Below are 11,768 nucleotides of genomic sequence, written 5' to 3' on the forward strand. Positions count from 1 at the left end.
CTGCTGGTGTGAGAGTAGCAGGGGACCGCTGATGCTGATGCTAAAGTTACCGCTGCAACGTTCTAGAGATAAAAACGCAAGGGCCTGCTAAAGCGAATTAGAAAACTAAAACACATTTGGAGGCCTTTTCGTTGACACGACACATTTCCAACGACCACGTCCAAATCTGATTTCTTAGAAGTATTTTAATTTATTTCTTAATTTATTGATTACAAAAAAAGCATGTAATGTTTTACTTTTATATTTGACAGTAAACATTGTTGAAAATGACTTGTGTTTTTGATTTGGAGTCGCTTTGGCACATTAGAACTTATTTTATAAAAAAAATACATACAGTATGTATACATAATCAAACATAGTTGACAAACGTTGAGATATAATGTACAAAAGCTTATATTTTTAAATTTCTACTAGTCAAGCTTTGAGTGGACTTTGTGCGGTTTTTTACAGTCGAACATAGAACCTCCTAAATTGAAAATACAAACTGAAATATAGATGCACAGAAAAACCAGAAAAATAAGACCGGCACTGGGAATCGAACCCAGGTCCTCGGTATTCCGTACCGCGTGCTATACCGCTACACCACTGCTGGTCAACGGTACAGACACGAATTTCCCCTATGCACCTCATATCTCAGCTTGTTTGTTTCTTATTTAGCCACTTAAGCAGTGATGCTAGCGACACCTATACCGTAGCCCTCATCGAAAGAAAAAGTAAAAGTAAAAATTTGGAATTGAAATAAAAAATACAAAAAGATTCCAAAAACCAATCTTAATAGAACCTCCTTTCTTAAAGTCTGTTAAAAATCAGATTTGAAGCTTCGGGCATGGTCCGCGACGACTGCAAGAGGCCCGACGGCATGACGCTCATGCCATGGAAAATGGGACGGTTGTTGGTTTGGGACGCCACTTGCGTCACACACTCGCGCCGTTCCACCTTCCATCTACAGCCAACAGGGCTGGTGCCGCTGCAGACTCTGCGGAATGCCTCAAACGGCGCAAATATGTCTAGGCATCAGTAGTGCCTACATTTTTGAGCCGTTTGGGGTAGAAACCATGGGTCCTTGGGGTTTGAGTGCTGTTAATATTTTTAAATCATTGTCGTCCAAATTGATTACGGCTTCGGGTGACCAGAGGGCTGGCTTTTTCTTAGCACAAAGATTAAGCATTGCCATACAGCGTGGTAATGCTGCCAGCCTTCTGGGCACCTTACCACCTGGCAGTGATTTTGGGTAACTTTTTTATTTATAATTTCAGTTTGTATGTAGTTTTAGTTACCTTTATTTTGTTTTATATTATACAGGCATTGTTTTTAATAAATTATATACTAATTTTAAATACATTTAATAAAAAAACAGTCAAATTAATTGTTTTATGCGTTTTATGACATCGTACATAATGAAGGTTTCAGGCGAAATCCCTCTAGATGGAGTTAGTAGTGTGAAGTCCGTTTGACGTTACAATCTTCCTTGCGATTGTAATGCGATCACATTTAGCTATTCTAAAGGGTACTGCACTTATATTAGCAACCAACCTTTCGCCGAATTTTCATTTGGCAAACCAATCGTTGGCATAACTTTATTTCGCATTTTTCTCATTTCGCAACATTATGTAGCAAATGATTGGCTTAGGCAAATAACAAATTGTAAAAAAACCGCATTCAAATCTTCCACCCGTTTAAGAGCTACGGTGCCACGGACAGACACAGAGACATACAGATACACAGACACGCATAGCGGACAAACTTATAACACCCCTTTTTTGGGTCGGGGGTTAAAAAGGTCTCTAATCAAGGGCATTTCGCACACCTTTTTCAGCTTCATTTCCAAAAAACTACACCAGACTCGCGTGAAGCCGGGGCGCGTCATCGTGAATACATTTTTTAGTCAGATTGATATTTTTAAATTCGTAATATCTTTTGAATGGAATGTACGTTTTGAATAATTCAAAAAGTAATCTTCAGATATTGAAACCGTCTTGAATATGAAATTATTTATTTGGATAAGGATTTTAGTCGGCCTTGCAGTCAACTTTTAAAATGTAAAAACTAGTTATAGTGACATAACTACAATAGTTGGACATAATAATATGGTATCGCAAAGTTTTTTGTAGATATTAATACTTTTAATCTGTAGTATACAGGGTGGCCCATTTATATTGGTCAGTATGGGAAAGTCTGAAACTATACGACATACGAAAATTTCTTCTTAGGAACCATGACATCGATTTTAATAACAAGAAAAACTGCATTCATGCATTTAAAAAAAACATGTACTCAGCTCTGGAATCGAACCCAGTTGTTTTGAAAAAAAAACTTACACTATTTCTATTTAGATATCGATTGTGTACGTCTTAAGAAGTAAATGTGTCGATGAAACATTATGTCTAAAATGAATAAAATGCATTGTTTTCACATACTTTAATTTATTTTAGTAGGTGTTCGAAGTTTTTTTTTCAAAACAACCGGGTTCGATTCCCGAGCTGAGTACAGGTTTTTTTTAAATGCATAAATGCAGTTTTTCTTGTTATTAAAATCGATGTCATGGTTTCTAAGAAGAAATTTTCGTATGTCGTTTAGTTTCAGATTTTCCCATACTGACCGATATAAATGGGCCACCCTGCATATAATTTTTGTTCTATAATCAATAGTTTCCACAGCACATGCGGTGAAAGATGTTTTTACGGCAACTTTTTTTACAATTTGAGTAACATTATTGTAGTTTTAGTACGGAGCCCTAATTTTATCTGGTAATAAATATACCCTATGCCACTGTGGAATAATTTAGCATTCTAATAGTGAAAGAATTTTTAAAATCGGTCTAGTACTTTTCAAGTTAATTCGTAACAAACATGCATAAATACAAAAATACAAATCTTTTTCCTCTTTAAATATAATATTAGTCATCGTCATCAGAAATACATATAACTGCCGAGTTTGGAATTAATACAAAACGTAGTAACTGTAGGTACCTACATATACTGAATTTCATCTAAATTGGTTCAGCGGTTTCGAAGTGAAAAGGTATTAAACAAACAAATGACCATCATTACAAAAATCAGAATGTGTGTGTGTACGTGCGTGAGTGCGTGCGTGCGCGCGTGAGTGTGTGTGTGTGTGTGTGTGTGTGTGCAGGTTTCCTCACGATGTTTTCCTCCACCGTAAAGCTCGTGGTAAATTTCAAATGTAATTTCGTACAAGAATTTGGAAAAACTCAGAGGTGCGAGCCGGGGTTTGAACCCACGATCCTCTGTTTGAGAGGCCATAGGTCAAACCACTAGGCCACCACGGCTTTTAGGACGTAACTCCTCAACGGTATGGGGTTGGTTTTGGTTTGGATTTTCATTAACCAATACGATTTCGTCGGGTGAGAATACGTTTGTGCCATACGCCTCATACCTTGGTTTACAGGAGAGCAAAATAAAGCAAAATATTTAATTTTACATTAAGTTATGTTTTAGTGTAAATTTAAAATAAATGGCCAACAAGGAACACATACGAGTATATACTATTCTTAGTACAATAAACATACACTCAATATAGTGGTACTCATAGTCACCTCTGAAGATTGTATAATTTGGTTAATTAAATTAGTTTACTTTGACATTCAGAGACTATATACATCTCTGAATTATTTAGATTAGGAATTTTATTTATTGTTAACTCAGGGACTTTCTACATCCCCTTGCTATATAGTAATTTTATTATTAACTCAGGGACTTTATACATCCCCTTGCTATATTTAAGGCTGTATATTGTTAAGCTTATGGATTTTAAACGTGTATATTTTTAGTTTAATTTCTAGTCACAGGCCCGCGACGTCGAAGCTCCCAAGACGATCCCATATACCTTATGGGAACGGAAGCAATACCATGCACTCGGTACCGCTCTGCTTTCAGAGCATGACATGAGTTCGTGTGAGCTAACTTTGGGGGCGGCAGACGTGAGCTTGCCTTCGGAATCCAAAAGTTTAATGGTTACTTGACCTGAAATGTAAATTTCAGAATTAAATTATTATTATTATAATTATTATTATTTTTAATTTATGACGGTGGAAGCAGTCTACACTTCCACTGAACGTAGATTATAGTTAGAGTTTAGTTTTGTAACTAAGGGACCCCATACATCCCTGTATTATTATTATTATTATTTTGTATTTTCTTTTATTTCATTGTATACTGTAGTTTTTAAGTATTTTATTTGTAATTATTTTATGTTGAAAAAATGACTTTCTGCCAAGTTTCTTGCGGCGCATTCTTCTTGGCAATGATGGTCTTTCCGAAAGCGCTGGTAGTTTTAAAAAAATGACGTGTAAAAGTGCCCATTGCGGCCTATTTACTGAATAAATGATTTTGATTTTTTTTTTTGATTTTGAGTGTTATTAATGAGATTTTTGCAGATTTGCGATTGCTACCTATATCCATTTTTAATGAACAGTTGTTTATCGTTTAATGTAAGATATGGCACAAATACTTGGATAAGGCACCAGACGGTTCATTACTTTTAATAAAATTTGTACCACATCCATTATAAATTTAATAAATTTAGAGCTTTTTTTATATATCGTAGATATAATGTCAAATTTTCTATTTTAATAAGACTTCATAATAAGTTTTTGGTAAAAATCCATTTTTAATATGACTGACTGTACTTTTTGTCAACTTTACTTGCATTGTCACTCAAACTACATTTGTATACCAAATTTCAAGTCGATACCATTAACCGTTGAAGAGTTCCGGCCTGTGGAGACAATTCTGGCCAGACTACCAGGATGTCACTACCAGATTATTGTATCGTCACGCAATTAACATAAGTGTTCCAAATTTCAAGTCAATCTGACTACTGGAAGTTGGTTAAATTTAACTTGCAAGATTTGATTACAGACAGACAACGGGACAGGTGAAACTAAATAAAAGCTGTAATAGTACATTGTGTCTAAGGGCGGTAAACAAGGAATTACGAACGAGAGTCTATTAGAAGCCCGAAGTCGAAGGCTTTAAATGAGTCGATGTTCGTAATTCTAGTACCGCCCGTGCGACATACAATGTTTTTCATCACATTTGCGAGTAAAATTGTATATTTGTAAAAGAAAAACTATTTTTTTTTTTCAAAAATTGTCGATACCGCTGACTGCGCTCTTGGCAGCGCCAGCCTCCGCGCCGCAGCCTGGCCATGCGCGCGCCGCGCTCCTGCACGCCAGCACGACCAGCACGCCATGCAGTATCACACTCATTTACCGACCTTGGGCTTCATGACAACAAAATTAGTACGGGCAATGACTCATTTACCGACCAGCACATTAAGGTCGAGGGTTTTATTTGGGGGGTTGCAACCAAGGTAGACTGCATGTTACGACACTGTTTACGAGCAAGTGTGATGAAAAAGATTTATCGTCTTTGGATATGAATGTCAACATAGTTAGACGACGCTCAGCTGTTTCCACTAAAGCTATGATGTGTGTGGATAGGTAAATGGATGGGTCGTTTTCGTTGAAGCGTGGCATTGGCGTGAGAAGGGCGACAGCTGATAATGTAGTTAGGCATCTCGAAGACTCAGTTTTTCTCGTTCATGGGGTTCCGCAAACAATTCTAATGGTTGATGGCGTTCATTTCGCAAATCAAGAAGTAAACGCATTTTTAGATAAATATAAAGCACCAAAGAAGTACTTCATCGCAAAGTACAGCCCGCAAATTAATCCCACAGAAATTTATAATGAAACAATCATTACTTGTATCTCCACATTTGTAGGAGACGATCAAAGGTCATGGGATACTAACATAAGCAAGATCCAATTTGCAATAAATAACTCAGTTAATGAAACTGGACTGACCCCTGCATTTTTAGTTTACGGGCGGGAACTTGTTACTTGCGGAACGCATTACTTGGATAACGACTTAGGCGAGGAAATCCTATTCCTTCGACGTGACATTTATGCGGAAAACATAGGTTACTTAACTAATATTTTTGATAAGGTACAACTTAACCTATTCAAAGCCTACGAGAAAAATGTATCTAGATATAACCTGAGACGCAAATCAGCTGATTTCAAGGTTGGTGACTTAGTTTGGAAGAGGACTTACTACTTAAGTGATAAGTCACAACATTTCGCTAAAAAACTTGCACCAAAATTTATGAAAATGAAATGTCGTATAATTGAAAAGAAATCACCACTTGTTTATGTTCTCCAGGACATGGCTGGTAAAATATATAATAATATATATATATATATTCTTATATTTCGGAGATTATCCACATCAAGTTAGTAACAATGAGAAACCTTATCGCCTAAGTTAGTACGAACAAATATACACATCAACAAATATACAAACTACACTTTTAAACTGGAAAATGCCTAGAGCTCCATCTCCGTACGAATGGGTCATCCACTCTATTTGCGACAGTCGCCACGAGGGCGTTAGCGCTGCCGCGCACACGCTGTAGCATCGATGCTACAGAAAAACTTAGGTACTTGGCATATAAAAGACTAAATTATCTAACTACAAAGATAACTCGTAGTCACGCAATGAGGGCTATCGCGTATGAATTCACCGCTAGAGGCGCTAGTGTAGCGTGAGGTCTCCGAAATGTCAAATCTCATAGGTTTTGGGTGAGCTACGCGGGTTTATTTATAATTAGAATAATTTTGTGAATATTTTGCATTATATGAAATTAATTATGGCAATTATGCGTTACGGGGCTATGAATGTCTGGTGTTGAGACAGTTTTGTCTTTCGGAAACCTTTGTCCTCCCTTTTTTCCGAACAAAACGGGGACTATGCAACACTGTGGCATGCTCGATATTTTTATGGTACGGTTTTAAGGTGTATTAAATATGATTTTAATCTAAACTTTGTTTTCACGCCCGTAACACTGAAAGCCATACTTAAAAACCTCACGCAACAGTGCGCCATCTAGTGAGGCATAAAACGATAGCCCTCATTACTAGGCGCGCCGCCTTCATAATCCTTATCTATATCAACGTACATACGTATAACTCCTAACCGCCATGCAGTCCGGCCGGCGTGTTTATACCTACGTACCTATTATCTGATACTAATAAGCGTGACCTAGCTGATTTTTTAAACTAAATCTACTTTTACTTACATTTTACATTTTACATTTTAAACTTTTCACTTCTTAGACAAAACTATTTACCAACCGCGGTTCCACTAGTGTAGGGTCAGGTTATACTAGTCTAGACTATCCAGTGCAGTGCGTGCAACGCTCGGAAACGGACGTGTCTCACTGCACCGAAAGGTTGCGAAATCGCGTAGCGCGGCCTAGCCGCTGCCTGTTGACGTCGCTATGAGTTCGCAACAACTCATTGCGAATGAACTGTTGGCGTTCATTCAAAACGCCATCGACACCATGGATGAAGTCAGCATCGTGCAGATCTGCAAGTCCAACTTCAAGGAGGATGAGATTTGCAGTGGCAAGGCGCTGCTCTTCCAGACGCTCGGCAAGGCCGACCAGATGCCGTCTCGCAGAAGGGATGGAGGAATAAAGAGTCTCCAGGACATCATCACGATGTTCAAGGCGACCGATCCGGACGAAGTGCCCTCTTTTGTGGCAAAGGAGCTGCGGAAGCTGCCCCCGGTCACATTCGACCACGTCGACGTCACCACTTTGCTAAAGGACATCATGACCCTTAAGGCAAATCTGGCCGAACTTTCAAGAAAATTCGATGTATCGCAGGATACTATCACCGAGTTGCGTAAAGAAATCACCAGTTTACGCAATAGTGCCCCGGTAACTCGGTCACCTGTTGATACGTCGAATTCTAATGTAAACAACCGACTGGAAGCAAATTCCGATACAGCAGCATCAAGTTTCGAGTCGAAACGACCGCCGGTGCAACGTGAGAGGCCTGAGCCTCGTGTTCCGCCCGCCGCCCCGCGCCCGCCGCCGCGCGCCCCCCTCGCGGGCCGCAGCACTCCGCCAACAAGCAGCCAGCGGGCGCGGGTATGCTGACGCGGCCGGCCGAGCCCCCCGCCCCGCCAGACTCCTGCACCGCCTAAGGCTACTGGGACCGAGGGCTACTTCGACGCCGAACAGGCCCTTGAGCACTAAAGTGGACGAGGAGGGGTTCAAATTGGTGCAGAAGAAAAGCAAGGCTCGCAAGAAACCTTGCAAGAGTCTGTGTGGCTCTGCTGAACCGGATCCAGGCTCCGGGCTGAGGGCGGCCACACCGAATACGGCACTGTATGTGTCGCGTCTGCATCACACCGTCGCAGTCGCAGATGTGGTGGAATACGTCCGCCGGAAGAGCGGATACACGCTGAGGGTGTTCCAGCTGCAGTCGCGCCACTACGTGCACTTCAGCTCGTTTGTGGTGCGCGTGCCGCGGCTGCTGAGGGGGGGGGGGACCATCGCGAGTGCTGCCTTCTGGCCGAAAGACGTCGGTTCAGCGGGCACCATGCCGCAGATGAATGCGACGTCGGGGACGGTGACTCAACGGGGTCACGCCGTTTTGTCACCAAATTAGTTTTAAATATTGATTATAAATATGTATGTTAGTCTGTAAGGTATTTATTGTATGGGCCAAGTTGCCCGAAATAAATGAATTTATTATTATTATTATATTTATATACTAACCCCCTTATTCATAAACGACAATCAAACCTATTTTAGTTAAAATGCCGCTAAATTTCGTTTGTCCTTATCTGTCACTTCGACATTTGTATTTGTTAGAAAGGGACAAAGCATTTGTTAGTTAACATAGGCTTGTTAAGTTTTATGAATAAGGGGGTTAATATTTGACCCACTTTGACAGGCGCCTTTTTGTGCTAGCTTCATATAACAACAAGGCGACATTGTATGCGTGACGTATGATTGTATATTATAAATGTGAGTGTATTAGTGAGTTCTTAGGCGGAATTCTCGTTGAGACGAAAATTCCTATTGGAGCAGGCGGGGTATATGTCACCCGGTAGCCCTAATATTTTTGTTGGCAGCCTAATGACAGCTGTGTTTAGTTCTGCTACTCATCGTTAGAGGGCGCTGTTATATAAGCGTAAATATTCACATGAATGCTAGCTAAATTTTATTACTACATTAAAAAGGAATACTCAAAAAGGGTCCTGAATTTAAACAGCTAGTTTCCTGAGTATTTATAGCTTATTAAAAAATTACACTCTCGCCGTCTTACGGCGTGTAGTCGATCAGCTGATTCGGACAGCTGATCGCAGGTCAACGACCTTTATAAAGGAAAGCTCGACTGAAAGCTTCACTTTCTTCGAGTACATCTAAGAGCAGAAAGCAGCACTGAAAAGCCCTAAGCTGTTTTTTTTTACCTATTTAATTTACTTCTTAATATCTTCACATCGCCGAACTCAAGGCGACTCCCTACGGAGTAGAACTCTCCGAGGTCCTCTCAACGTCTGCACCTCCAGTAACCACCTGGCCAGCGCACCGGCTGCTCAAGAGGCTTCCGACCAGCACGTCCAGCTGCTACTCCACCTACGCCACCTGAACACCCGGGCCAAGGGAAGTGCCTGCCTGTAATTCCTAAACCAACCACTTGTACGAACCTACGCCCTGAGATCTCATGCCGCGTTCTGCAGGGGAGCCTAATTGAATAAATCGAGTCTTCAGATAATTCATTGTTTACTTACTCTCCTACAAGCTGACCCGCTAGCCGCATGTCGCGCATGGTTAATGAAAAACACATGGCTCGCATCGCCGCAACACATCCTCGCAGATCTTTAATGGTCACGCAGCCTTAGCGCATGATTAAAAAAATATAAGTATTTAATGTTGAAAATTTTCAATTCTGTAGATAATCATATATTATTCTTTGCTGCCGCCGAATCTAATGGTAAATTCATATTTCATGTAATAATTACCATACATGTCAGACATAATGGTAATTAATTCTGAATTAATTTTGTGATAAGTAAATAAGAATATCCTCGAAAAAATTACAATAATATCATTTCATATTTACATATAGCCTTCACCCGCAGTTTTGCTTGTTGAATTTTTAGCTCCAGTGGTTAAATTGAAATTTCAGAATTTTACTATTTTCAAAAGCTTTTATTCATATTTCTATGTATAGAGTCAGCTCAGCGGTTATAATACAAAACAAACTTTTGGTCATCCCTTGGAAACTGCAATTTTTTTCGGGATAAAATATATCCTTTTGTTTATTCTGGACTTCTAATATGACATTTGCAAAACTTCATAGGAATCGGTTCAGTAGTTACGGCGTGAAAGCGTAACAAACAAACAAACAAACTCACTTTAGTAAGGATTACAAAGAGTCTGTACCTATACCAATTTTCAGATTTCTACCTAGAAAACTGAAGAAAGTCCCATACAAACTATCACCCCCTTTTTTAGGGTATTTTTCGTTAGTATCAAAGAGTCCGCATACCAATTTTCAGATTTCTACCTTAAAAACTGCTGAAAGCTCCATAAAAACTTCCACCCCCTATTTTAGTGGGAGGTTAGGAAGAGACAAAAAGTTGCCTATGTCACTCTCCGGACCATCAACTATCTCCACATAAAAAAACACGTCGATCCATCGCTCCGTTTCGACGTAGAAGGCGTGGTATTCGGTAATCGCGCGCTGTCCCCTCGGGAACTGTGCATTTTTCCGGGATAAAAAGTAACCTATGTCTCTCTCGGGCCCATAAACTATCTCTATGGCAAAAATCACGTTCTTCCGTCGCGCTGTTACGCCGTAGAAGACGGACAAACACACATACATACGCATTTATAATATTAGTATGGATTTTGAACATGAAACTACCGTGAGATTCACTCATATTAAATATAATGACCCGGATAACTCACGTCTTAAATCGAGTTTATTCGAGTTTATCGAGTTTTAGTTTAATTGGAAACTGCAGTTTATCGTAAGCCAACTCATACAGATCGTTACTTGAGAGCAGATTCACACCACCATCCTTGTCATTTGTCTTCTTTGCCTAGAACGTTGATAAATCGAGCCTTGAATATTTGTGATCCAAAATTTGTGGATCGTGAACTGAGTCACGTGAGACGGGTTTTGGAAAGCAATGGGTACAACTGGAGGCAGTGCAACCGTGTAGTGAACGTGTCAAAGACCGGTGAGAGCTGAGAGGGTTCCGGTATTTTTACCGTTTATAAAAGGGGTGACGGATAAAATCGGACACTTGTTACGCCGAAGATATAGCATCAAGTCGATTTTCCGTCCTCATATGCAGCTCAGACAGTTGGTACGTTCGCCGAAGGATAAGGAGCCCCTGAGTGGTCCCGGGGTATATATGATTCCCTGTGCCTGTGGCAAGAGCTATATTGGAGAGACTGGACGAAACGTTTCCAACATCGGAGCACATACGCAGTATGAGGAAACAGGACGACAAGGGTCTGCTGTGGCCGAGCACTCAATGGACTCGGATTCGACGCACTATATCAGATTTGATAAGGTATCTGTACTTGCGAGAGAGAAATTTTTCATTCCGCGGAAAGTGCGTGAAGCCATCGAGATTAGTCGTCGGCCGAATTTCAACCGGGATAGTGGTTGGACGGTACCTCCGAGTTTGAAAACGGTGTTAAATACTCGTGCTGCGTCATCGGTGTGTGTGAACGTACCTTTACAGAGCGATGTTGTTAGTGTTGTGTGCTACCCTACATTTGACAGTTGTAATGATGATGAAAACGCGGGTAGTTGTGTGCCGGTGTCAGTTTCGTCGGGTAGTCGCGCGAGCAGAGCAGCGGCGCGCAGTGCGCGTGTTGCAGCAGCCGCTGAGTCGCGTTGCTCCGAAGACCAAGGGCTACGGATTAGC

At 40.5% G+C, this 11,768-nt stretch overlaps 1 protein-coding gene across 1 annotated transcript in view; it reads right to left on the bottom strand.

Annotated features, from left to right (window-relative positions):
• LOC141436842 (uncharacterized) overlaps positions 1 to 11,768 on the bottom strand; it is a 225,280-nt gene that overhangs the window by 108,581 nt on the left and 104,931 nt on the right. The window lies entirely within an intron of this gene.

Source organism: Choristoneura fumiferana, chromosome 17 (genome assembly GCF_025370935.1).
Source record: "Choristoneura fumiferana chromosome 17, NRCan_CFum_1, whole genome shotgun sequence".
NCBI lineage: Eukaryota > Metazoa > Arthropoda > Insecta > Lepidoptera > Tortricidae > Choristoneura > Choristoneura fumiferana.